Source organism: Lissotriton vulgaris, unplaced genomic scaffold (assembly GCF_964263255.1).
Source record: "Lissotriton vulgaris unplaced genomic scaffold, aLisVul1.2 SCAFFOLD_395, whole genome shotgun sequence".
NCBI classification, from domain to species: Eukaryota; Metazoa; Chordata; class Amphibia; order Caudata; family Salamandridae; genus Lissotriton; species Lissotriton vulgaris.
In genome coordinates, this window is record NW_028250002.1 from 740,155 (window position 1) to 746,154 (window position 6,000).

General features: G+C 42.5%; 1 long non-coding RNA gene across 1 annotated transcript in view; it reads left to right on the forward strand.

The window, feature by feature from the left end:
• The window catches only part of LOC147663426 (uncharacterized), a 32,695-nt gene extending 28,097 nt beyond the window's left edge, over positions 1–4,598 (forward strand). Inside the window, exon 2 of the long non-coding RNA XR_015305315.1 lies at positions 4,219–4,598. This is a non-coding gene — a long non-coding RNA (uncharacterized LOC147663426). The remainder of the gene's footprint in view (positions 1–4,218) is intronic.
• Positions 4,599–6,000: the final 1,402 nt, after the last annotated feature.

Sequence of the window (6,000 nt, forward strand, 5' to 3'; positions counted from 1 at the left end):
TGGTCTGCCCTGTTCCCATGATGCACTGGGCCAGGGTCAGACTAATTTGCATATAGCCAAGTTCTGAGCTGGGATGGTGCAGTGAGCTAAAAAAAAAGGGTGATGGATCAAGCCCTGATCTTTGGACTGGGTAAGAGAGGTCTGCTTAATTCAGACACTCTGTTCATCACCACCCCCTTTTCTGAATCATTTTTTTACACCATAAGCGTGGAAGGGTATTCTCAGATGTGAGTCCCTAGCTCATTGCACCATCAGGATTCGAGCAAGCCGGGCCGAAGACGGCTGAAATGCCAGAAACCGGTCCCCGGTAGCTTGTTTCCTTCCCAGTATAAGAATTGGCTTGGTAGTTTGGTCTGCCCTGTTCCCATGATGCACTGGGCCAGGGTCAGACTAATTTGCATATAGCCAAGTTCTGAGCTGGGATGGTGCAGTGAGCTAAAAAACGGTGATGGATCAAGCCCTGATCTTTGGACTGGGTAAGAGTGGTCTGCTTAATTCAGAGACTCTGTTCATCACCACTCCCTTTTCTGAATCATTTTTGTCCACCATAAGCGTGGAAGGGTATACTCAGATGTGAGTCCCTAGCTCATTGCACCATCAGGATTCAAGCAAGCCGGGCCGAAGACGGCTGAAATGCCAGAAACCGGTCCCCGGTAGCTTGTTTCCTTCCCAGTATAAGAATTGGCTTGGTAGTTTGGTCTACCCTGTTCCCATGATGCACTGGGCCAGGGTCAGACTAATTTGCATATAGCCAAGTTCTGAGCTGGGATGGTGCAGTGAGCTAAAAAACGGTGATGGATCAAGCCCTGATCTTTGGACTGGGTAAGAGTTGTCTGCTTAATTCAGACACTCTGTTCATCACCACCCCCTTTTCTGAATCATTTTTGTCCACCATAAGCGTGGAAGGGAATACTCAGATGTGAGTCCCTAGCTCATTGCACCATCAGGATTCAAGCAAGCCGGGCCGAAGACGGCTGAAATGCCAGAAACCGGTCCCCGGTAGCTTGTTTCCTTCCCAGTATAAGAATTGGCTTGGTAGTTTGGTCTGCCCTGTTCCCATGATGCACTGGGCCAGGGTCAGACTAATTTGCATATAGCCAAGTTCTGAGCTGGGATGGTGCAGTGAGCTAAAAAACGGTGATGGATCAAGCCCTGATCTTTGGACTGGGTAAGAGTGGTCTGCTTAATTCAGACACTCTGTTCATCACCACCCCCTTTTCCGAATCATTTTGGTCCAACAGTGAGGCAGGGTCCGATTCCACAAGGAGCATCTCAGATAGGCGTGTATCCAATTTGTTCAATAAGACAACCACATGTGAATGAAACGCCCAAATCTCTGCCAATATTGACCTCAGTGATGGCTCAAGCACCGTTCGATCCATAGTCTCACGCCCGACACCAGTCACAATCACCTCCCCCGGTGAATCTGGCATCCCCGAGGGGGACAAACAGGATCACGAACGGGCAGATGCGGAGGGTGACCAGTCCTTGTCTGCGCCCGCGGTCAACCCGGTTAACGCCACAGGCCAGGGACCCCGACCCACCGAACTCCGGCGGGGACCAATACCGGGTCTGCGGGACAGGCACCCCCACCCACAGTCAATAGCAAGCGAAGTCACTACTCCATCAATGCTGAGCAATAGAAACGATTGCCGATGAAATTCGGGCATAAAAGAACCCTCCACTCCGATTGACCGGACCCTGCCTGGGTCTCCCGGCCGATGTTTTTGCACTGCAGCCCGGTTGTGAAAGTACTCGAGGCCCCGGCTTCCCCGCTGGAGTAGGCCACAATCTTCAACTCGAAGCAACTTCGTCAAAGCAGCCGATAAAATTTTCCGGATTTCACCATTGGAGTGCGGAACAGTTCATTCACACAGAGGCTTGGCGTAAAATCAGGATAATGTACAGGATCTTGTGGCGGGATACGGAGGTCGGCGGAGCCGGGAGCCTTAGCAGCCATCTTGTTTGCCAGCGTAGCTCCTCCTCCACAACACATTTTCTCGATTTATATGGGGCCATACAAAATCACACAGAGGTTACCGATATATATCGCTCTCGCAAGAAAGAGATGGACTCGCTGTCCCTAACCCCAAGGTCTACTGGTGGGCCACACTCCTGAAATATATCAAGATCTTATTGACCCCAAATCTGAATCCTACGCAAGAAGGAGAAGTTCCGACCCCACAAGAACTCATCCTTGGTATAGAAACGGGTGAACATCTATGGCGACTTACCTTTGACTGTCACTACAAAAAGGTCCATTTCAAAACATTAATCGGTGTATATATAACGCATGGACAGATATACGCAAGCTTCTCGGGGTCGGTTGAAACTTTTATTGTACGAGCCTTCATCAGAACTATAATCTACCTGATATCTTCTTTGATAACTATATGAAAAGATGGGTGAATATGAGGATCACACGATGTGGATGTTTCTATACATCAACAGACTTCAAATCATTCGAAGAATTAAAGAATGAGTTCGGCTTAAAACTGAGATTTCTTTAAATTCCTTCTAATAAGAGATTTTTTAATAAAGAAAGGTGGTGGAAGCGCGGAGTTCCACAGGATTCAAATAACAGAAATCCTCAATAGAAACATCACCGCAAAAATAGGAGAAATATATCTCAACCTAGTCTCCTTGTTACCAGATGACATGTATAAACATATAAATAAATGGCAAAATAAGCTAGATATGAATGAGGAGTCAGTTCAGAAGGCATTCCAACTCTATCAATCACTCTTAATGTCACCCAAACTACAAGTCCAATACTATAAAACCTTCTTCCAATTATATCACACACCCTACAAGATAGCCAAATGGAGCACAAGTAAAGGTACCCAATGCCCTAGATGCTCGACACCAGCGCCCGATATAGTCCACTTATTTGCCACATGTGATAAAGACAGACCCCTTACATGCGAAATATCAGCATTCTTATCCGAAATCTTGAACACAAACATAGAAATCACAGTAGCCAAAATTATGCTAGGAAGGGACGGGGATATCAGGCCAAAAATAATGCAGGGGTTCATATATGTCTCCCTGGCTGTCTATAGAATATGCTTAGCATCCAGTTGGTTAGATCTAAATCCCCCGACTTTTTCACAGTGGCGGGCAAGACTCTTAGCCACATACACTCTAGAGATTGCGATATATCGGAGGAAGGGAGTTCAAGGGAAAAAAAAGGGTCTAGAAATATGGGATCACCTAACACAGTGGATACGACATCAAGAACTATAAAACAGAATATTATACTTATTATATAAAGTTAATGCCATTATAATCTAATGGTTTTTTTTATGTCAATGACTCCCGAATATGTCTGAATTTGATGTTTCTCTGTTCTCTTGATTTGAGTTATTCATCATCATTCTTTTCTTTTTTCTCCTTCTTCATTTTCTTTCACTTTTTTTCTGTTCTTACTTTCTGTAAATCTGTGACAAGTAAACAGATGACCGGATCGGGGGGGGTGGCTCATGGGTGGGAGGTACATGTTGCAAAAAATATTAAAATAAAGAAAAGTTAAAAAAAAAAAGTCTTTGTGCTGTTCTTTTGTGGAATCTCTTTGTAGAAGCCTGTTTAGGTCATTAGGCTACATATGTACCAGGACTCAGATGTATGTTTTCTTGTTCCATGTAGGAAGGTTTCAAGAAACTGGCTACCGAATTTGCTTTAAAAAAATACTACAAAGACAGCCTTTAAGTGGACCCTCTCCACTTTAATCATAAACATACTACTATACATCAAATATGCCTACAGCATGGAAACATTACAATATCAGGCATCTTAATGTCATTCTTTCTTTTGTTTCACATAGAAGACCAGGGCATATTTCCCTTTCAAGTAGGACATTGCATATTTTTTAAGTGTACTGGCGGACAGTTTCCACAGTATATGGTAATGATGTTTTTAATGAACATCGCATGACGCAAGGGCACATATATAGGGATATTTTAACCATTTGTGTGGGTCTTCTCTTGGCACTTTTCGTATTTGTAGCATGCAATCACACCTCTGTGATTTTCACATTCAATTCTGCATGCTCCTTTACCACTGCACCATGGGGCTATTTATTTAAGTGATATGCTCTTCCTTTTGCTTTTCTCTGAGGTGATGGTCTACCAAATACAAAGCAATAATTATATGTGTAGATATTTCATGTACAATGTGATTTCAGGAAGGACAGCATACTTATGTTCTTTGTATTTACAGATATTGCCTGAATCTGCTGTGACTTTTCCTGACGAAGGCATTTTCATGCCGAAACGCTTGTAGGAAATTATCTGGAGTTACAGCCACTCAGTGAAACAGATATGAATTTAGGAACTAAAAGCCTGCATCTCAGGCTCACCGAGTAAAAGTGTTGAAATCAATATCATAATGGCAATGTTCAACTTCTGGCTATGTACATAATGTTTTGAATCACAACCATTTCAGGTGTTTATAGTGCCAGTGATGTATGCATTATGACTGCTTCGTATGAATGATGACATGGATGTGGTGTGCTTGTGGTCTGTTTTAAGATTGCATTTTTTGAATATATATTAAATATAACATTTTCAATAAAGAACTATTTTTGTATTTTTCAAATATTTTTTTTGCCTGTGTCTCTCCATATAATAGAAATGTTATAATTAAGTGTTGTTTTTATCCTGAGTTGCCCTAGGAATTTACACTGTGTATTATTTCCCTGCCTAGAGGAACTCCCTATTAGTAGAAGGGGGCTCTTTTCATTAACGCTTGGCTGTCCGAAACCAACATCATAATCCCGAGGGCGGAAACGCCATCCTTAAGAGATTATGAGGGCTTTCCAACAGGCTCCTTGAGTCAGATTCCCCAGCCAGTTTAAACTCTGACTGCCGTCATCATAATACAGCGGTCTTACTTTAAACCTACAGGCTTTTCGACTAACATCGTAATCAGGCCCTTAGTGATGTACGAATGATAAATATTTTCTGAAACCCAATTTTGAGACATTTCTCGTTTGTACACTGTGTTTTATCAGTGAAACTGCATGTTATTACGAATATTTTGGCCATTTCAATGGAAAATGTTTTTCGGTTAAAGTGATAGATTTGCGACAGTAAACTTCAGCACCGGCTACATACCACACCCTTACCACTCTCCTGCTGAATGTGCATGATGCATTGCTATACTTATTCTTGTGTGTGACACTTACATTTTTCACAATTCCTATGAATTCAATGATGTAACATTGATGGCAGCAACCCTACTCTGAAAATTGTTCCAGCACCACTGCCCCCTCACTACTTTTTCAAAACAACGTCTGAACTAAGACACAAAGTGAAATTCTTCACCACCTGTTTTGTTATAACAATGTCTAGGTGTCCTTCATGGCCTTGTTTCACAATTCTTTCAATGGTTTAAGACTAGAGTGTCTTTAAAAATAAAGTGACAAAATAAAATATAAAGGCACAGTTTGGGATTTGCAGTCATAAAGGTGTTAGTACATAAAGTGTACAGTGGCTGCATAGATGGGGAATTTTAAAGTGATTTTTCACAGTAGCTGAGATTCAAAGTACTTCCAAGACCATAGTGACTTTTATTGAATAAGTATTGTCACAACAATATCCGTGCAGTAGTTGCATTGAAGGACAATGTTTGATTCCTGAAAGGAATTCTAACCAGGCGAGTGTCAAGTATTTCTACCTAAGTCAGTACATCAATTTAATTGTATGTGCTAGCGTACAGCAGCCTGTTTAAAGAAAAGCGTTTTAAGAAACATGAGACCTGCCCTGGTTTTTCAACCTATGGATTTCTATTCTAGAGGCGAAGTGCCTGATTGGTGTCTCTTGGCACTTTGGTGTGTCTGCATGTTGGTTCCCATCTGCATTGAAGCAGAGAACCACACGGATCGTTTCTTGCATAATTTCTGCATGTGTAGGATTGCCAGCGTTTCGCAGTTGGTGCACTCTTTTGGTGATCCTGGAGTCTACACACGACGCTGCTTTCTGCTTAATTCAGAGACTCTGT